Below are 22,501 nucleotides of genomic sequence, written 5' to 3' on the forward strand. Positions count from 1 at the left end.
CAAAGTGAGAAGAGGAATAAAAATGTATATTTTAAAAAGAAAGTTAGTGGTGCAGATGAACCTGGATCGTGCATTTATACTTTATGGGCTAATTCAGGCTGCTATAACAGCACAGACACAATTTCACATCTGCTACTTGCTCAAAAATGTATGCCTCCTCTCCATATTCTGCATTTGGGCAGAGTGATTAAGTGTCTGCACTGCGCTGATTGAAAAGTGGGAGCCTGGAAAGCCGTCATAGGACGGTGCAGGCAGAGGAAGGAGAAGTTTGAGAGAGAACTTCAGCTCTAATGATGAGTGTGCGAGGCTGCGATGTGGAAGCCTCAGGGGAAGACCTGCCAGATTAGAACAATGAAGCCAAAGCTCACAGAAGCCATTTTTGTCCCTATTCTGGAAGAAACATCTGTAAAAAAAAATGAGAAAGAGGGAAAACAAAATCGATAAACTGCAGAGCTGAAGTTTCTTACGGGGCTGTCAGCTCTGGCCTCACCGCTTGTGAATAACAGCGGCTAATGGTTTTCTTTGACAGAGCTTTTAGGGAGAATGGACCTGAGAACAGGGAGAATAAACAGAAAACCAGCTGATGTACCTTGGAGATTTGGTTCCCCTGTTGTGTCCTGTGAATGCATACTGGCAGCGTTTACAACCTGTCTGATCAAGAGCTGAATCTGGAAAACCACACACACACAGACACACATATAAATATATCTTTGTGGGGACCCTCCTTCCATTTCTATGGGGAAAAATCTAACCCCTACTCAGCCCTAACCTTAGCCATAAGTAACCAAACAAAGTACGAGACATTTTTACTTTTTTGATTGCATTCGCCGATCTCTGTGGTGACATGAAAAATGGTGCCCACGACGTCCAAAATAACAGGTTTTAATTACATATTAGAGGGGACATTCGTTCCCTTTCATGTAATATAAACCTAATCCACACACACAAACACACATACAGTCATGTCTTACAGTCGCAGACATAGGTTAAAGTCTGACTTGAAATCATTTTTAAAAGCAGGAGTGCTACTTCAGGCAAATACGGTAAAGCCAAGTGCCACTTACTAGGAGACATACAAAAGAAAAACCGCTGTGTAGAGTCTGTCCCCACAAACCCTGACAGCAAAACAAAGACGGAGATGAGCTCAGAAAGATCATTAATATCCCACTGAATTAACACATGAGCCTTTTGTAAGGAAAAACCCACCCACTGCTTGAAGAGTCTGTCCTGAATAAGTAGGCAGTAGTGGCTGGCTGTGCAGGCTTGTTCTTGGGAGGGCTTGGAGATCATGAAGATGCCGCCCCACCACTGGCACCCCACTACGTGACTGACACACAGCCCCAGGCCTGTCTACTCTGCCAACAGCTGCTCCACACCAAACCGAATCAAGGGCAATTTCCGCGGCATGCAAAGACCGGCCGGGTCCCTTATACTGTGCTTTGGACCAGGGCAGACTTAAACCTTTCTGACAGGTGCTAAAGAAAATTACCCCCCCACACACACACTCACATTGATTTGATAATTCCCTTCCTCAGTTGGAAAATGAAGTGGATTCCGAGTGCTGTGGATATGTGGGTGTGTGTGTTTGGTGCTATCAGGAAGCTCCCATACAGGCTGTAGCAGAGCCATGTAATCAGGGGACACCAGGTGGCTCAATCTCTGCAGCTAACCACACCCACACACTCTATATTACACTGTATGTGAGACACACACACCCACACATTCTATAATACACTGTATGTGAGACACACACACACACACACACACTCTATATTCCACTGTATGTGAGACACACACCCACACATTCTATAATACACTGTATGTGAAACACACACACACACTCTATATTACACTGTATGTGAGACACACAAACACTCTATATTACACTGTATGTGAGACACACACACACTATATTACACTGTATGTGAGACACACACACACACTCTTAAGAACACCGACACACTAACACAAAGAAATACCGACTCAAAGATTTTGAAAGAGAAGTCTTCAGTTTTTAAATTAATAAGTGACCTAAATGAATCCTTCATAAACAGACATTTTGGCTGTACATGACAACACATTCTACAAGGCTCCCGTCTTGATGACTCAGCACTTTAAAATGCACACGGCCCATTTCCGCCGCCTCTCCTGCCCTCTCTTCCTTCATGTCTCCTTCTCTACTTCATTATTTCTCTTAAAGCTGCGTTTGCCAGTAAAAAGAGGGGGGATAGATGTTCCGGGCAACCATCCCACTTCGATCACATGTGCCGAACTCAAAACAGCGCCGCGTTAAGCACTTGTCATTACAGCGACGCCTTTTCAGCACGAGAAAACAAACGGCATTATGAAGCCATCTTTAAGGGCTTTACACTCTCGCTGTGTGCGAAAGCAGGGATTCCTCTGCAATGGAAAGATGCTATTAATACAGCTGTTTGGCAAGAGGACAGTAATAAGCAGCCTTATTGATTTAATAATTTAATAAGCAGCAGGTAATGGCTCTAATGCAAGACGGCAGAGGTTTATTCCAATGTTTTAGGAGTGCATTGACATATGAATGAACTTTTAATAAATTTAATTTGGCCATAGTGAGAATCTTTCTCTATGTTCCTTAGCTCTCTGATACAAACACACACAATGATACTCAGAAACTAGCACAGAGGTCTTCAGGCTTGGCGAGTTCCCGAGCATTTAAACATGTTTCTTCACGTTAGTAATGCATGGTTAAGATCAGAAATGTTTACATGCACTTTGCTTTCTGGAGGGTGTTCCACAAAGCAAGATTTCTCAGTTAGCTGGGTTAACTTAAGCTAGAAGTCATGATTGTCCATGATTGAACTGAGAAATCTTGGAACACCTGCCTATTCTATATTTTTCTACAGTTGCTCCTCTACTTACGAACTTTCAACTTACGAACTTTCAGACATATGAACGAAGAGGAAGTCCAAATTGTTTAGTCCAAATTGTGTTAGTTGGGCTCCCGTTTCCTGTCCGCAACATTTTTTATTTTTTTTTATTGCGCCAATTCCGCCTAGTACGACCAGCGTCCTAGTTCTTTGTACTTGTGCATACCCTTAAAATGATGTTAAATAACAACTTACGAACATTTCAAGTTACGAACAGTTGTACAGAACGTAACTCGTTCGTAATTAGAGGAGCGTCTGTATATGGTTTTGTTTATTTAGCTGACGTTTTTATTCAAAGCCATAGAATTAAACAGGCAGGGTCTGTTTAATTCAGGCAGGACAGTCCCCAGAGAAATTGGGGGTTAAGGGCTTTGCTCGAGGTATAAAATGTCAAAACCACTCTGCTAACCAGGAGATTTGAACCACTGACATTTTGCTCACCGGAATTGCATCCCAAACCTCAGAGCCACAAACAGCAGCCCTTTCAGCGAAACTGATACCGAATGCTTCAACTGGTAAAGAGGCATCCTGTCTTCAAAGAAAAACCAGGGAGCAGGTGCGTGTGTTGCCCATGGTGGGGCGAGGCGCTTTGGCTACCCCTGGCGAATTCTGTTGCCCAAACAGAAACGCGCGAGTTGTGATTGTCACATATCGTTAGCGGGTGGCTAAGACACCAACCAGCAGGTGGCAGGGCTGAGTGCGGGACACCCAACAGGGAAGGTGGTAGGCATGCAGCGCTGCTGGATGCCGTACCCTTTGCGGGACAATCAAGGCTCCGCTGATTGGCACAGCGTGTGACTAATGAGGCTGTAATCAAGCCGCTTTGTAATCAAGTTTTGGCGAGTAGCTATTTCCAATAGCGGCCCACCTCGGAAATTTACTCCGTGCCTCAGAAATGTTTTATTAACGTGTACCTTTTCCTCTTCTTTTACGCATTGTTTATCGGAAAGAATGGTTTTCCAAGGTCGACTGAAGTTAACAAGTCTTGTATTGCAAATGCACCTAGGCTTTTTAAACTGAGTAAAATCGTTCCACCAAGAATAGTAATTAGTTTGAACATTTTTTATATGATTAATGTAGTTCAGTATATAATAGCTATCATGCAAAAATGAACATTTTGATTATGTATAATATACTTCATTGATTCCTTGATTGGTGCTGTATATACATTATGCTGTCATGCACACTGCCCACGATAGCTGCGCACTCTGGAGCGCTAAACTGCATTTTAGCTTAAAGATATCCTCCATGATCAGGACGCCATGAATCTTCCGCCTGCTTCTGTTCGGTCTGGTTATCCAGTCTGGCTCATGCAGGAGACCCAGCCATCACCCCCAGTAGCAGATGGCGAGGTGTACAGTCGAGTCCTCGTCTCGCCCTCCCCACGGAGAAGCTGCCTGACCCATAGCGGCTAACAGACACCCGAGCCGTCCCGCCCCCCCCGCCACTGCCGGCTGGAGCGTGACCTGCATCGCCCGGAGCTTTGATACGCCATGAGGTCGCGTGTCTGCGGCTGGCTAGACCTGGCTGTCAGGACCACAGGGCCTAAACAGAGCCTGTTTGGGGGTGGGGGGGCTGTCACTGAGCTGTGCAATTTAGCTCAAATTTGATTCTTCCCCAGGCAGGCTGGGCCTCCCCCACATCCTTACATCGAGTGCCTGGGGAGCTTGCATTTAAGTGGAGATTCAGCAAGACGTCCTCGAAAGGTTACCACTCAACACTGACCCTCAAATCGAAAGTCTGCTGCACCTACAAGTTGGAATGAGTTCATGGGAAAAAATAATACAAAAAAAAAGTTAGCAGAATCTTCCCCAAAAAGTTCTGCAGACTCTGACTGCGAGAGACGTGATAGATTCTATTGTACCCTCTCAAGTCTTGTCTCCTAAATATTTTTGGGTTGCGCTGCTGTGCAAACCCAGCCTGGACCATTTTCCAGCTGCCCCACTGCGTATGAATAATATGAGTGTTTTTATGCATGTCTCCTGGTCCGTAAGAAAGCATCACTCATCCCGCAGCGTCTCTGACGGACCACCCACGAAGACGCTGATGAAAACACGCTACATAAACGTCCTACTTAAATCAAAGATCTTCGCTGACATTTGCTGACCCGTGCAGGACCTTGTTTGATAACCCCTTGAATTTGAGCGGAACGGATATATAAGTATTCCCAAGGAGAGGGAGATACAGTCCGAAAAAGATTCAAAAACTGCAGGCAATATTCAAGCCTTGATATGATTGTTGTGGGGATTTTCACCTGGTTTAACACATCACAGCAGGCATGCATCATACCCAGATAACAAATGCAACTGGCATAGAACCAGTATAAAACATTTGATGCTTTTCCTATATGAACAAACATTTTACACATCTGTCAGCTGTATCACAAATGCAAGTAAAAAAAAACTAGAGGCTTTATGAATGACTACAGAGGGGAACTAAGCAGGTCCGCCTCTCTTAGGACCTCTGTGAGCACGAGCACATAGAAATCCTATTTCCAAAAGCTAACACAAGCGCTCCTCTGATTCAATAATCTCCCGCTCGCTGTTTTACATACCAAATGGCGCTGGGGCAGGGAAGGTTGACTAGAGAAATCTCATTAAATGCAGGCTGACCTTGGTACATGGGCTGAATGGGAAATAATGGGTTCTTAATGTGTGTGCCTGCGGGTAGATTTAGTGCAGCCGCTGGGAACAGCTTCCGGTGGAAAACGAAGGCGGCGATAAGCGGCACCCGCCATGTAATCACAGCTCTGCAGAGATGCGCGCTATGATCTGCCTGTATAAACCCCACTGAATAGCTTCTTTCATTGGATTCGCTCTATATGGGATGGAGACCAAACATAAAGATGTTTACCTGCTTCGCCATCGAGTTACATCAGCCTCTTTAAGCTGATTCCTGTTGGCCTGCAAGTTTCTGAAAAAAAAAAACAGTTGCTCAGATCATGTTTGTACAACTGTTTTTTTTTTCCTCCCGACAGGCATTATAGTGAGATATTAATATCTTAAAGCCCAAAAGCTCAAAGTTTCCAAGAGGAATCCCAGTCAAAGAGCTGTACAGCTCATTTATTAGGTTTTCTGGTTAATTTCAAAACACTAAAGTGTTTATTTCATATTATAACATTTAAAATTGTACTTTGGGATTTTAGAAGATCAAACCTGGCCAACATTCCTTCCAAGTATCACAGCTAAGTCCTACAATTTTTTTATTCTCATCGGTGACCTCTGCTGGTGGACGGGGTAAAAGCACCGTTCCAGCAATTTCCATTAGCCGCTCGACATGATGCACACAGCTTTCTCTGTGATCTGACACTGCTTGCCACTCCTCTTGTTGGTATTATTGAGTCTTTCACCAAGGCAGAATATAGCACAAATGTATTATCAGTCAATCATCATCTCAACCTGTCCAATCAACTGCAGGCAAGAATGTAAATCAAGATTTTCAGTGGATGCTTGAAATATAATTCCTATATACAGTTATCAGTGGCAGGTAACCAATGGACCAAGAGACAGAGTATTTTTTTAACAATTTGTCACCAAAACAACACCATTGAGTTTTACACCACATTGTTACTAACGGACCTGATCGGAGGAAGGTGAATTAGAAGGATGATGGACTTCACGTACAGGATAGCAGTCTATCACCGACCTTGATTCATCTGCTTCATATTTTGTTTAGTTACAGAATGACAGATGCCACGTCATACGTGTTGCTCAGCGGTGGAAGAACATGCCTATAATGGGATTAATTATCAGCACATCCCATTGCCGGAACCACAGCTGAGGCCCCAGATCGATACAATCAAGAATGAGATTTGCTCAGGTCTGTAGCCCCCAATGGCCCATAAACCCCGACGGGGAAGGGATGGGCTGCCTGTGGTACCATGGATCAGACACGCACAGGGAAGGACACAAAGGCAGCACTTCCTCATATGGCCTTCGGATAAGGGGGTCGAATCGAAGAGCAGACAGACAAACAAACAATCAAATAACACTGTCACCTGCAGGTATACATTAACGGGGGTAAAGACAATGTTTATTTTTATTCCGTAGATCACAAAGCCAACGTTTATAATTCAGCACATAAGCTACATGCAAACAACACCAATAATAATAATAATGATGATGATTGTAATAATAATAATAATAGTAATAATACATAAGCACAGGAGCTTGATTGGTATGGTTTACACAGGAGACACTTCCTGGAAGTTTTGAGTAGTTTCTGCGTTTCTTTCCATACCAGTTTCTTTTTATCTCACAGACTACCCCCCAGCACTGATTAAACTCCACACGGCCCCTGTCCCAGTACTAGGTGGTCCTTTTTGTCTTACAGGATGGTTCCATCTGGAGGAACCCAGAGGGAAATGAAGGAAAATAGGCACGGGTGGTCGCTGAGGAGATAACCTGCGTCAAGACGTCAAATAGTGGAACTGATTGAGAATGAGGCTCCGCCTCCAGTAAGCTCTGCTGCTTCAGTGAGGGAGGAGAGCTCTCCCTCAGTGCACCAATGTGGCCCTTCTCACAAAGACTGCCATTCCATCCCCATGTCATTTCCTTCAGCTTCGCTGTGTGCTGCAGATCTTCCACTGGCTTCTCCCTTTTTTCTTTGATCTCCATCAGCGTTTCCTTGCCTCTGTTCCTCACCCACAGGCTGTCTGTTTGTCAGCATCAGCTTTTGCCATGTACCTTTGTCTTCGATCGCTACAATAATTAATTTACTACCTTCACCGCTTCCAGGATCGACAATAAACAAACAAACGTGTCAGTCTTCTCCCTTTGTCCCACACCCCATCTGACAGTCTACTGACATCATACTCCTGTAAAGCATGAGAAGCACACAGAATTTATTTTGCGATGTGCATGTAAAAGCACATTGATCTTCATACAACTGACATCCAGCTCAGTTTTGCCCAATTTGTGGCACAGTTTCTGCAAAGCCTTCAAAAGCCCTGGAAGCCAATGAAGCTGATGTCGGGAGCAGAATTTCATGTAGATCAAGAAGGTTGAAAAGGTCCTCAAATTTAAACATTCTCAATTCATGTTTGACCAATAAGAATATGTGCTATACATCTCAATACAAATACCGTCAGGCCACAACCGGAAGGAGGGCTATATAAATTAGTATAATTAGGGAAACAGATGACTCTACCCTGTGCCCTAATTTGATCTTTATTGATGTACTTCTCATATATACAGCAATCATGATATGTGAGATAAATGTCAAGCATGAGGGTTTTTGACATCTACCTTTCCTGCAAATGCTTCACTGATTACTTACACCACTTCTGTTTCAAACTGGCCTCCAGAACTAATCACATTTAATTTTTGTTTAGTATTCAGAAGATACTCAGTGCTGCCGTCTTCCTGCTGTGTGTGATTTATAAAAAAAAATGTCACTGTCAATACCATGAACCATTTAAAGAAAATGGCCTTTCAAATTTTCTCGGATGTCTGTCCTATGTATTGGGGATTATTTGGATTCTGTACCTTTTTTGGGTATTTATTTATTTAGGAAATTGATTTTTTTTTTTCATTTCCATTTCACTGTCTAGTACTTTCTTTCACATAATCCATAGCATAGTCACAGAAACATCTAGATATTGATATATTAATATACCAAGAGCTCAAGGCAAACCCTTACTCCGCCCACCCTCTGACAGTAATAATCAGTATATTTGTGTGAAGTATAAGTTATTGTCAAAATAATACACTTCACTTGTTTAAAAAAAAAAAATCCATCTTCTATCCACTTATCCTGACCATGGACACACTTTTGTTTGATTGACTTTCCTTTTTGCCCTATAAATACCTCAAGTTAAACTGAACATCCAACCAGTGGCCTGTGGCACTGGAATACACATAAAAAATGCAGTTCATGCACTGGGGCAGAGCAGTATGGAGGCCTTGTGGGAAGCTATAAAGGTGCTTTGAATAACAGGCTACCTTGGTTTCCTACTGTGGTGAAAAATATGAGGTGTCTTAATTCTCTACAGAGCCTTTGTATATGTTTGCCTTGTAATGGACAGGCGTTCCATCCAGGGTGGGCCCTGCTCATCCCCTATGCCTTGTGAGGCAGGCTTCAGGTTTCCTACAATACTCTAATGAATAAGCAGCTGGAAGATTGATGGACTGATAAACAGCTTATTTTCTGGACTATGGAGAAGCGTGACTTCATGAAACGGTGAGTCTCTCATTCTTCCATTGTTTACTACTTTATGAAGAACTTTTTTTTTTTTTTATACCGTAAGTCTACAGTATATATTATACCATAGCAATTGTCACTGGATTAGCCTTCTGTACCCACATCATTGCATGGTCAGAAAATCACAATTGAAATTCAAAGGTGGCAATGATAAAATTGCTGTCATGGAAAGAGTCAAAGTTGTCAACTGGGCAGGGGGCAGGGACATTTGCTGATATATATTTTTGAACCCCTCCATGACCAAATGAAAATGGTCGCAACCAACCATTTGAGAAACACTGCTATAAACTATCATATTATATTATTTGTAATGAGACTGATTATGTAAACTTTATATCATATTACATTATGACATATCATACCATATTCTATTATTATATCATACCACTGTATGTGATCACACATTGTTTTGTGCACTTGAGCTGCATTCAGGGACAGTATAGTGTGGTTTCCCAAAACAAATGACCCCACAACTACAGTAAACTTTCATCTATTTTTTTTAATATGTGCAGTGCATTGTGTATGTCTGTGTGAAAGCATGTGTCTATTATAAATATACACACTCTGCACTATATATAGAAAGGCCTTGTAAAAAAATGCAGTAATAAGATTGCCAAGACAGATTAAAAGCATTTGTGGTGATTTCCACAGATACACTGTGGAAAATCATACAATCAATACAGTCAATTTAATTAAAGAATTTGGGGAAAAAAACAGATCAATATATGGAAAAAACAACTATTGGATATAAATGACACAGAACATTATGGGCTACATGATGCCCTAAATTAAATAAAGAGATATACACAAAAACCTGATGACATAACACAACAGCTTGTATTGATGGTGATGACAACAGACAGCTTTAAATACATGGGCACTGATTTACTGAGCGGGCTGCTATATGGAGTTTCACATTACAGGCACGTCCTGTTTTCTGAAATGACAGAATGATGCATTTGCTTTCATTAGTATATTGTTTAAAGCCTAATTGCAAAACTAAAGACTTGTGAGATGTATAGTGTATAGACATGTAGTAGAAATATGCGGATGACTCATAAACTCAGTATTTGGCCAAAGTGTCATGATTTCTGATTAATCACAACTTTTCTTGGGCAGCTTGCAAATCTTTTGAAAAGGCTGAACTTAAAAGACCAAGGACATGTCGTTGCATATCAGGGAAGTCAACAGCTAAATATGAATATTAACCCTGGATGTAAATTTATGAGCACAGACTTCTCAATCATGTGTAAACGGAATGTCGATCATAGAATTGTGATGCCGCCTGGACAAGGCAGTGTGTCCAAAATAAGCAGGATGGAAAAGGATAAGTGACTTTAGGCCAAAGTCAACTTTGCAAGAGAAGTGGAGTTCAACAGTTGTAATGGGAGAACACATACATTAATCATCATGGTAAAAAGCACTTAAAAATCTCCTGCATGTGGGTTGAAGAAAGGAAAGATAAAATGGTAAATATTACCACTGGAAAGCCAACATTAAATTTGACTAAGAACCTTAGTGACCTGGAAAATAAATTACAATGTAGAATATTTCTTACATATACATATATACATTTCTGACTGGAATGTATTTGTATTTCATACATATTAAATATTTCAGTAGCTGAAAGTTTATTAAACTATTTTTAAAGCTATTATTATTATTATTATTATTATTATTATCAATTCTTCTTTTACTGGGACTAACTCTTACTGGCAATTGGTTCTTCCATCAAATTGGAAAATGGCTCAGCATCAGGATATTGATCATATGACACGAAGTGAAGAATTTATAAGATATTATGATGTACACACCTGTACCTTCAGAGAGAAGATGCAGAGATATTCACAGGGTTGCCAAATCTCACGCACTTGGCGTGACACTCAGGCTTTCAGGTTCTCACACTCACGCATGAAATCTTACGGCACATGTATATTATTCCATTATAAACCTAAAATTAGCTACATCAAGAGCGTTGGGGTAGTCTGCAAACCTTGCAGACATTTTACAAAATGTGTGTGCAGACTTGCCTCGAATTGAGTGCAGACTTGCCTCGAATTGAAAATCTCAAGCCAGCCAGCTGACTAGAGTTGGTGACACTGTATTCATTTATTAGAAGAGCCACGGCACAGGTCGTGTTAGCAAAGAATTGGATGCCATTCTCATGCGGATGCACGCATTCAAACACAAAGGGCAATTTCGAAGTAAGGACACAACTAAACAATACAAAAATCGTAAGCAAATTTAAATGCTGGAATGCTGCCCAAGCTACCACCATGCGCTGCATATCATAACCTTCACGTATATAAAAAGAGACCTGATACTTTAAATGATGATGTGTTTTAATTACACACTTTCCGTCTGCCTGACGCACCCTGACGAATCCGCTTTTACATACGAAAAAGCAGCAGAGATCTGAGATCATCAGCCAGCTGTGTCTTTGTGATCCTATTAGGGCGCTTCCTCCTTTCTGCCTGTTTGCATGTGCGCGATTTGTGCAATTTTTCACTTCTTTGTAAGCTGATGGAGGGGGTTGATTGGGTCATTCAGAGGAAGTTACAGAATATGAAAGATCCATCCGTAATACAATTTAGCTAATAGGTGTGCATAAAAGATGGTGGAAAAGACGATCAGACGATGCCGCGCGTCTGGTAACCCCCCTCTCATACGCATGATTACCGCACAAGTCCATTTGCATTACAGCTTCAATGGAAATAAATGAAAATTCGTATAAATATTCAAAAGGCATCCTTCCTCAGAAATAACCTCTTTCATTTTGTTTATGCCACAACTGGTTTAAAACCGCCGTGTATGTCAACACGAATTAATAATGAATAGTTTGCATCCGAAAGCATTTAAAGGAATTATATATTGCAGCAGGTTATCTATACTAAGTGCTGATCGATACCTTGTAGACCAATTATCCTGGAACTTTAAGGCAGATACGCTTGCTCTGAAACAATTTGTTTTTTCAACAAAATCCAATTTCCGTTTTGCTGCTTACGGTGTCTCGGAATGTAATTGTTCATCTAGATAACGTTTTTTTTTTTTAAATAAAATACAAAGAAAATAAAGGCATCCGGCATTGATGTTTATTTCAAATTATAATAATTGTTAGGCTGCATATGTGTCACCTTGAGCAAGACAATTTCAAGGCACGAAAGTGTGAAACCACATCAACGTTAACGGAATAAATCAATCACAGGGAGTAGCTTTGCATTCCCGGGGAAATCACAGAAGTAAGCCAGCTAACTTTGGTAAGGGATAACTCCGGGGGACGGCATCTCCGTGCCATGAAAGCTGTCAGGCAGCAACTGCTATTAAAACAAGGACACCCGCTTGTCAGCTCTGCACCGAACCCTGCAGATGAATGATCCGGGTTTCACAGACAATTTGTGGGCCTGTCTCTCGCCGTCCCTCCCTCATTACCCCAGAGCTCGCCTTTATTCCCACGGCCAGCATCTGGGACCCGCTGACCGGCGTGGGAAGACGGGAGGTGCGAATGAGAAACGTCAGTCTGAGAGCCCAGGTAGACGGTGTCCCAAGGGAGCGTTTTACACATCGGCGGCCGGGCTAAATGCTTTGTTTTACATATACCTTACACAGTCTCAGATTTATTTCATGTTTTTACGCATTCAGCCCCAGGGAACCATTTTTTTTTCGTTGCCTTTTTTCGTGTGCCTGCGTCACAATTAATGGCGACAAAGGAGACAAAACAAAAAAATTTAAATAATAATAATAATAATAATAATAATAGGCCTAATAATACAGTGGAATCCGCTTATAGGGATCACGTCTCCCTGGGTGGTATTGATCATTGTAAGCGGATAATCATTACAATTGATGTTTTTCTTTGTCTCAGGCAAATTACCATCCAATTAACATTTTTATATTTATTAAATTAACATAAGGTAATACAACGGACAAGCGTCACTATTTACAGAATTTTATTGACTCCTTCAAAGTACAGTAGGCCTACAACTGTTTCAAATGCTTTTCAAATTTCAGTACTGTACAAATGAAATTTAAATACGTTATAATACTGTAGCGCCGGCCGTATCTGCATGCCCCGCGTTGCGCGCGCATATAGCCCCTGTTTGTATTTGTTAGTGTTGGTGCTTGTGCTGTGTATCTGGTTGTCGCGTGTGCCTTTCTGTGGTTGTGCTCGGTTCTTGCCTAATCCTCGCGTGTCTTAGTCATTGTGTAATTCCTGCCGCTTGTGTGCCTTTACTGACCTTAGTGTGACTTCCCGTGTTTCCCTGTCATTCACGGCTTTCATGTTATTGTCGCTTGTTGTGCGGTCGCTTTAAGGCTGGTCTCCAACTCCGGTCCTGTAGAGCTACTATCAGGTCGGTTTTCAATCCTATCTGGCTTCTGATGAGCCACACCTGTTCTCAGGTAAATACCAGGAGCAGGTGTGGCTCATCAGAAGCCAAGTAGGATAGAAAACCTCCTGGATAGTAGCTCTCTAGGACCGGAGTTGGAGACCCCTGCTTAAGGATTAACATAAGGAACAACTTCGTGTCATTCCGCCTCTGCTCCTTTTTATTCGCCGCCGCGGCGATTCCTCGGTCTGTTCGGCGCTTCAATAAGGTACAATACTGTGCATAAAATATATCTTATTGTAGTTTCACCGCGGCTAGTTTTTGGCGGTTTATCATAAGCTTCGATGAGTCTATATTTGTCATTGACAGAAAATGACTTTCTTTTCCCTGTCATGTTTTCTATGCGCGCAGCATTAGCCTCAGGTAGCTAGCCAGAAGCAGATGGGTTACCGCTAGGAAAAGTAGGCATATCAATGTAAGTCAAGTAAAAAAAAAAAAGAAGAAGAATTTGCATAGTTCAAATTTTGTATAGGAATGCTCCTGTCTCTTGCTTTTTGATCCATTTAAGCGGTTTATCACTATAGCCGTGATCACTGTAAGCCGGTTCCACTGTAATAATAATACAGATTATTATTATTATTATTATTATTATTATTATTATTATTGCAGTTGTTCTTTTTCTTGTTGGTGTTGTTGATGATGATGATGTTATTATTAACACAGCTCAAACTGCATTTTCCAAGAGGAAAGAATATAATTAAATAACTCCCTAAAAATAAAAACAGAGATTTGCTGTTATACATAAATTTGCAGCCCCTTCTCTGTGGCCAAAGTCAGGTCTGTTTTGTTGCACAAAAGATTAATTAGCATTCATTGGCAATGTTATGCTGCTCTCACCTCCTGCTTTGCTGATGTTTCTGCTGTGGCAAAGAGCTCCAAGGTCTAATTCGGTGGCCTCTGTGTAGAAGGCGAACTCACATTTAGGAAACATTGTCACTTGTTTTGTTTCGACAACTGCCAAGGGTGACTCCTTCTGGGTGAAAATGCATTTATCAGCATATACAGAATCACAACAACGGTTTAATAATAATTTTCTGGATAGAATGATATGGCTTTTGAGGCTGAAGAAGGAAAAAAAAGAGAATTGTAGATCAGTGAGAGACAAATGGTTGGAATTACACAACCTATCACACATGGCCACCTGGGACACAACAAATCACACATGGTCATGTGACTGACCCTCCTTGGATCACTACCTTCGATCCATGTATCTCTCAACCACCTGTCCTGGTCTACACTTTATCCCAGGCAGCACTGGCCATAAGGCAGGGCTACACACTGGATGAGATGCCAGTCCATGGTAATTTATACACACCAATTAACTTAACTGCATGTCTTTTGACTACAGGATGTGGTACCAGAAATACTCAGAGGCGTGATTCAAACCCAGACCCTGCAGGATTGAGGTGACATTACAGCCAGCTGAGCCTGTAACACGTCCAGGCTGTAATGCAGTGTTTGAATTCATCTTTTGGTTAAGCATGACCATCTATTAACTTGAAGGAGCTAACTGCCTCTTTTGCATGGTAATGTACTCTTTGCAGTAATTTATATATGTATGTTAAAGGATCGTTTATTTTGAGAAGCTGAGTAATGGTGATGACTGTTACGGTTTTTACACCTTTCTGCCAATTGCTGAGATTCAGGCTGTTTTGGGGCTTTTGTTTTTGTTTTTCTCATGTTTTTAATCTATAGTGCTGTGTTGTTAATGTGCATGAAGCAAGCTTTCAGCTACCTGACTGGGCAGTCAGGAGCAAAATCAATTATAGCTGTTTGCGTGAATTGTGGAGTCCAACGAGTACTAGATGGGCTTTCATAGATAGCATTTTTTTTATTTCGGTTTCCCAAGCCAAAAAGATGAGGACCAGCCGAAGCATAGCATTAAGATAAACTGCGTCACATGAAAGTACAATGCTGCTGTTGCTGAAGTCCATAGTGACATGCTGATGTAGATGTCCAAGGTGATGTGCTGATTTTGATGTCCAAGGTGATGTGCTGATGTAGATGTCCAAGGTGATGTGCTGATGTAGATGTCCAAGGTGATGTGCTGATTTTGATGTCCAAGGTGATGTGCTGATGTAGATGTCCAAGGTGATGTGCTGATTTTGATGTCCAAGGTGATGTGCTGATGTTGATGTCCAAGGTGATGTGCTGATGTTGATGTCCAAGGTGATGTGCTGATTTTGATGTCCAAGGTGATGTGCTGATGTAGATGTCCAAGGTGATGTGCTGATGTTGATGTCCAAGGTGATGTGCTGATGTAGATGTCCAAGGTGATGTGCTGATTTTGATGTCCAAGGTGATGTGCTGATGTAGATGTCCAAGGTGATGTGCTGATTTTGATGTCCAAGGTGATGTGCTGATGTTGATGTCCAAGGTGATGTGCTGATGTTGATGTCCAAGGTGATGTGCTGACATAGATGTCCAAGGTGATGTGCTGACGTAGATGTCCATTGTGATGGGCTGATGTAGATGCCCATAGTGATGTTATGATGTTGATGTCCATAGTGACGGGCTGATGCTGATGTCCAATGTGATGTGCTGATGTTGATGTCCAAGGTGACGTGCTGACGTAGATGTCCATCGTGACGGGCTGATGTAGATTTCCATAGTGATGTGCTGATGTAGATGTCCAAGGTGATGTGCTGATGTAAATGTCCATAGTGTTCTTCCTATATTTCACTCTTCAGCAGGAGGGATTGGTGATCTACATCTTCTGATGTAACTTCAAAATATAAAATAAAAATCCTCACCTCTCGTTCAAAGCAGGAACAGCAGAAGGACACCATCAGGGATGGCAGAAAGCACGATGGCTTGCCAGGAGACCTTATGCAGCCTCTGAAGGACAGACTATGTCGATAATCAATACTGCACAGAGATCAGCCCTCTCCCCGAGCACAGCAATTTCCTCTGGAAATTTGTAGATGTATTGATTGTACAACATAAGAAATTAGACTCCAGAATTTCACTGATCTCCCGCTTAATTACCGACAGTTTATCTCCTGTTTCTGACAACTGTTCCCAGACACCTTAATCAGAGTCTACTGAGCCGTCACTCATTTCATGCCTAGTGCAAGATTTGGACTTGGCACCTTCAGGCCAATGAAATGTCATCCAGAGCAGGACCCCAATTCACAGCCATTGGTTAGGTCAGATGAAAATAGCGCAAAGGTTAGACTTTTGATAGTTTCATAATGTTGATTCAGATATATGATTTTGTAATATATGCAAATACTCCTTTTAAATTTATTTTTAAAACTGACCAGCTATCTTTGTCCAATTCATTCCAAGTAATTACTGGATAAATAAGAAAGAATATCTAATTCATTGCCTATAAATTTAATGTTTTATCACTATTATTGCTGTTGTTGTTTTGTTATTTTATTAATTGTTATTATTGTTGTTGTTTTGTTATTATTATTATTATTATTACTCGATTGTTGTGTTTTTAAGTGTTAACAACCAGAGTTATTGTGACTCAGTTGCTTGGCAACCTGGGTGACCCCCCCCCCGTCCATCTGGATATAAGCAGGGAAACATTCCATATCATCAAGCTTTATGTACATTGGAACTTCCACCTGGTTCTAAGTATCTCTTAATCCATCTATCAGTTGCTGAAGATGAATATATTAAGTATATTAAGATAGAGGGTGGTATAGTGTCAGAATGCATTTTCCCCTGTAATTTCCTGTACTCTTCCAGCATTGCCTCTCCGTTATATTTCTCCTTCATTTTGTGCAGCAGGAGTCTTCCTTGCGATGACACTGTGCGCTTTAATATTGCAGCCCTATTTCTGTGTGTTTTTTTCCCTCTCACTGTTGTCCATGGGTGTCCCTCCTATGCTTGTAGTCCCTCTGCCCTCCATCCTCTCATTAGTTGCAGCCTTTCCTCTGTGAGACAGCATCTGTGCTACATCACCCAGAGGTAGTGTGGCGAGAGCAAAGTGTTTGTCTGTTTGCCAGAGTTAATGAGACCCGATACTCTGCACACCTTGGAGATGAAAAGAGCCAACTGGCCTAAATGTTTGACGGACCCCAGAACAAAGTCTTTCCTAACCAAAGACTTTTGCTTGCTTACTGAAAGTTGAGTTTGTCCATATTTTGCTTAGTGGAGTCCTTACTTGGGGCTAAAAGCTAACATAAATATTAATAAAACCCTATTATTAATATGAAAGTGGAAAGCAATTTCCATGTTCCCACTACTAGAATGAGGCCAGGCAGGGATTTTTAGTCGTTCTTAGAGGAGTTACTTGGTTATTGGTTCCACTCTTTCATGCCTACTATTACAGTCCAGAAGTATCCTGAGGAATTTGTTGTAAGGTAATGAATAAAAACACGACAGTTTCAGCCACGGGGCACCGATACAAGAGCACATCAAGGAGTCAGCAGCAGTGTTTGTTTTCTTTGGGGAAGGGTGGGGGGGGGTCATCGTCTCCAGATGAAACACCGTCTAAAAAAACCCGTAACTTACACTAATCCCTTCTGGCGCTGCCCATAAGTGATGACAGCTTGTCACCCGGATCTTCAAGAGTTCTCCAAGACTAAGGAGATTCCAGTTTCCCCTGGTCCTAAACAGCTGGAATGCCTCTAACTGCAAAATGTCATAAGACATGCTTAAAAATAAATTTTAGTAGATATTTTGTCAGGCAGACTAGAAAATCTGTGAGGGATATTAAACATTCTGTTATATACTAGGATAACTGTGCTAATCTCTTTACCAAAACTGAGAAAATTGATGCTTTTTATAATGTTTTGCAGTACTTCCTGACCCCGCATGCGGACATAGATGCTAAATAGAGATGTAGAGGTAGACCAGCATTTCTACAAATAGGCCTAACATGGTCTAAAACAATCAGGTACAAGAAGGTCTGCACTGTAACTCCTGCATGCTGCCTCTAAGGAGCATGGTGTGTTTTCCCAGCACAAGTCTTTCTCTCCTCTTCTTTTCTCCCAGTGACTTGTCTTGTAATTTCAAAGCTTTCTGAGCCATGGTCCAGGTCAGATCTGCCTCATTACTTTACGAACACCTGCTTCAGGGACAAAGGCATCCCATAGAACAGTGTCTCTCAAGCCTGTCCTTGGGGACCATCAGGCAGCCCACGTTTTTACTCTCTCCCAGCTCCCTATATGCCTGTACCAGGTATTCAGTGGTCTAGATTGCTTGCTTGATTGTTTGGTTCAGGTGTGTTGGGAGCAGGAAGGGTGCAAAAATGTGGCCTGTCTGGCAGGAACCGAGGACTGGGGTCGAGAAACATTGCGATAGAACATCTAACTAAATCTGTCTTCTTGATTTAAATTGACCTTCCACAATAAAATTGGTGTGGCTTAATTACAAACACGGCCCACACCCATTGGGTGCAGCTTGTGGGTTTGTTCTGTACCTGAGCCGTGAGAAAAGCGGCAGAGATTAGGTGACGGGAACCTTGCAGGTCTTTGTGTTGTTCTCTTTCATCGTCAAGTGAGAAAATTCAATTTGCAGAACCTGACAAGAATCTTCATACATATAATTTGTCAGAAAAACAAGATAACACTGTTTGTAATCAAGATGACATTATCGTGATTTATGGAATTATTTGTGCTGAGAGGATTTGGCCTGTGCTTCTGCGGGCCGTACATATGATTCATGAGGCAGCCCGGTTCTTTGCTTTAGAATAGGGTCATAATGAACTATTTAAACTTGGGACCATGCTCAGGGAAGTTCATGTTAGATAAAAGCAGTGGCATACTCATGCATTGCAGATAAGGTGCATACGCACCCCCTTGTCACGAAAATATACAATTTTTTGTATGTGAAATTTCAGAAATATTTGCGTTTAATCACTGTGAAATACCGTGAGTTGATAAAACGCATCCTGCGCTCATGATTAGGATTCTACTTAATTATTTACACATCCTGTGACAGTTGGTAGTGGTTCATTGCTGTTTTGCGCACACGGGTGACAACTAATTGTTCCCATGTACTGTAAGGAATTCAGAATTGCACTGCAAATAGACCGTCAGTTTACCGTATTTTTAATTTCCACGTTATAGTCAAGTTCAGTTTTCAGCAATTAAAAATAAATTCACTGTAATCACAATGAATTAGCTAAACCTTTTGCAGATAGGCACAGTCATTTTAAATATATACGGTTTATTGTTAAAAACGTGTTCTTAAGAAACGTGAAAATAGGTTGTGCCGTGCCGTAGTCGGTGCACTGAGAACTGGGAGGCGAAAGGCTGGATATGCATGGTACGCAGCCGCTGTGGAAAGATCAAGCTGTCCTCATCACATAAATTACACATCGCAAAAAATACAGAGCTAACCAGCAGACCTTCGTCTTCACAGTCCAGTTGCTGTTTGAGGCCCCTCATGTTGCAGCAACTCTTACTCTGTATGGCCATTTCAGATATTGCCTTCTGAAAACACCCACATCTGCCTCCATAACACGCCCCCACTGAACAGCAAATTACAGCTTAGGGCCAGCTTGAGACAGTGGTGCTGGTCTACAAGGCTCCCAGTGTGCCTATCCTCAGTCCTCAGTTATTTACTTGAGCTGCTCCTGTGTTTACAGAGCCCTGCATATTATTTAACCTATATTAACATGAGCATCAGGAAAGCATTGGGAAATCGTAGCACTATTTACAATCTATCTGAAAGGTAGCAGAATCCCGCCCTGCCTACTCTAATGGTATCACCTACTGACCATTTTACCAAATACACCATTTTCACCCCACCAATGCCTGCTTTAGTAACCACAAGGCACTCTGGGTAAAACCATTCAGTAAAAGAATAAATTGTTGATAATTACGTTAAGTTACGCCTAATCGAGTCACATCTGATCGCATTTATGTCCAAGGGCCATAGTAACTAATATGAACAAGAGATGTAGTAGGGTGTTAGCGGGTGTGTTGCTTAGCGTAACAGGCGCAGGAGAATGGGCAGCACTGCCAGCCGTATAATGACCCACTGTCCACATCTACCTTGTAATACAGTATGTGTACAATAATGTATATGTGCTGGACAGCTACAATGTCAAGAGACCCACAAATACACCTGCCTGGTAGTCCCAGTCCCAAATGTGAATGCAAGTTGACACAATGCTATACTCAATGCAGGTTCTTATCAGTGCACTTTACACAGAACAGTGAAGCAAATGTCCCCAGATCAAACAGCGTGTTAATAACTCTGCCCTTCCTTTTGAATCATGTGCAGTTTCTGAGAAATGCATAGTTGAAAGGAGACAGACACTGAATGATTTAGACAGGTAGCACTTTGTCCTTACAAAAGTGTCCTTTACAAAAGTAAAGTGGAATGCGCTCATTCAGCCAAGAAACATTTGCTGTTTCATAAAACAATATTTGCTAGTCATCCAATTCAACTTGTCTTGCATTTTAACCTGTTGCAGATTGTTGGCCTGCAGGAGACTGATGTCTTTGGACTGCAGGAGAGACTGATGTACCTGGACACAGGGAGTACATGCAAACTCACACAGAGCCCCCATCCCCCAGCTTTGGAGATGTGAGGCTTCAGTGCTGTGTTTTGAGCTAGCAAATATGCAAATATAAACAGGAAGCTTTGCTTAGATAGACTAAAACATGTGTAGGGTGAGAGTTTTTACCATGGAGGCAGAGCAGGGAATATGCACAAGGAGCTGCCGATGTTTAAAGTCAGCAACTGTGGAGTCAGCTACTTGAACAGGTGGCCACGGCTGCCATTCTTGCTCCAGAGGCTGGAAAAAGAGAAGTAAAAAGAGGAAAATGAGCTTTGCCCACCGTCTTGTACTTTAAACAGTTATGGGAGCCTCCAGCTTTCCTTCGAATGTGATTTTCAATGCACTCAGTTGCTCCCTCGTCACGGAGCTCCGCCGATTCAGGTACGCATGCAACTGCATCATTTTTCTTAAGACGACTCTCATTCGCAAAATCAAAGAGCAGGTTTTAGAAGGGGAATAATATACAAGGAAAGCAAACATTGTTTCCCGTTTTAGGCATTTTTATAGAGAAAGAAATCCCTAAAAACAAACAATGTCCAAAATTCTCCCAAGACCTTTGGCATTTGTAGGCGAATGTGCCATCAAGCAACTGCGGTATTTCAGGAATGAAGAGCAAAGTGAAGAGTCCCGACAAGAGCGAGGGCACAATGGGTAACTCACGCAGACCAAGAACAAGTCATTATTTTCATTTACATATTACATTTACATATTTAGCATATGCTTTTGTCCAAAATGATGCAAAAGCAATGCAAATAGCACATTGCAAACATTCATGCTGTCAATGAGTCAACTAGGCATAAATGAAGATAGGCTAAGCTTGCAATAAGTGCCTAGGAACAAGTTTAAGCAGTTTTGGAGCAGGAGCTACACTCTGGCTGCATGACTATTAAGAAAATAACATAACTATTAAGAAAGTAAAAATCTAATAAGACTACTCAGTAAATGCAACATAACAGCATTCAAATAACATTCAAATAGTAAAGTAATTTGTGGAACACTGGGGTTAAGAGGCTTTGCTTGAAGGTAGGGAGGGAGTCTGATGACTGGACATGCTTCCGCAGCTCATTCTACCATCGGGGAACCACACAAGTGAACCATCTAGAGTGACCCTTCTCGCATGATGGAGAGAGGTCCAAGCAGCGTTGGTTTGCTGACTGAAGGGGGCAAGATGGGACATAGGTCATGAAGAGCCTCTAGATGGAGATGGACTTGAACTTGTGCCAATAGGGAGCCAGTAAAGAGAGAACAGGAGGGGTTTGACATGAGAATGCTTGGGCTGACTGAATATCAGATGTGCTGCGGAGTTTTGAATCATCTGCAGTGGTCTGACAGCACAAGCTGGTAGACCTGCTAGTACAGAGCTGCAGTAGTGTAGTCTTGAGATAACAAGTGCTGGACTAGGAGCTGAGCTGCATATTCAGACAGAAAAGGCCTGATGTTATTCGGGAAAACCTGCAAGATAGAGAGTCCCTAGGTTCCTAACAGACCTTGATGGAGACAGTGTGGATGATCAAAGCTGAATAGTGATGTCATGGTGGATG

At 41.8% G+C, this 22,501-nt stretch overlaps 1 long non-coding RNA gene across 1 annotated transcript; it reads left to right on the plus strand.

Annotated features, from left to right (window-relative positions):
• Positions 1 to 13,579: 13,579 nt before the first annotated feature.
• Positions 13,580 to 16,800, plus strand: LOC111850222 (uncharacterized). Its single transcript, XR_002839739.2, has 3 exons — positions 13,580 to 13,697; positions 14,838 to 15,015; positions 16,256 to 16,800. It is a non-coding gene; the product is annotated as an uncharacterized lncRNA (long non-coding RNA).
• The last annotated feature ends 5,701 nt before the right edge of the window (positions 16,801 to 22,501 follow it).

This window comes from Paramormyrops kingsleyae, chromosome 16 (assembly GCF_048594095.1).
Source record: "Paramormyrops kingsleyae isolate MSU_618 chromosome 16, PKINGS_0.4, whole genome shotgun sequence".
Classification (NCBI taxonomy): Eukaryota; Metazoa; Chordata; class Actinopteri; order Osteoglossiformes; family Mormyridae; genus Paramormyrops; species Paramormyrops kingsleyae.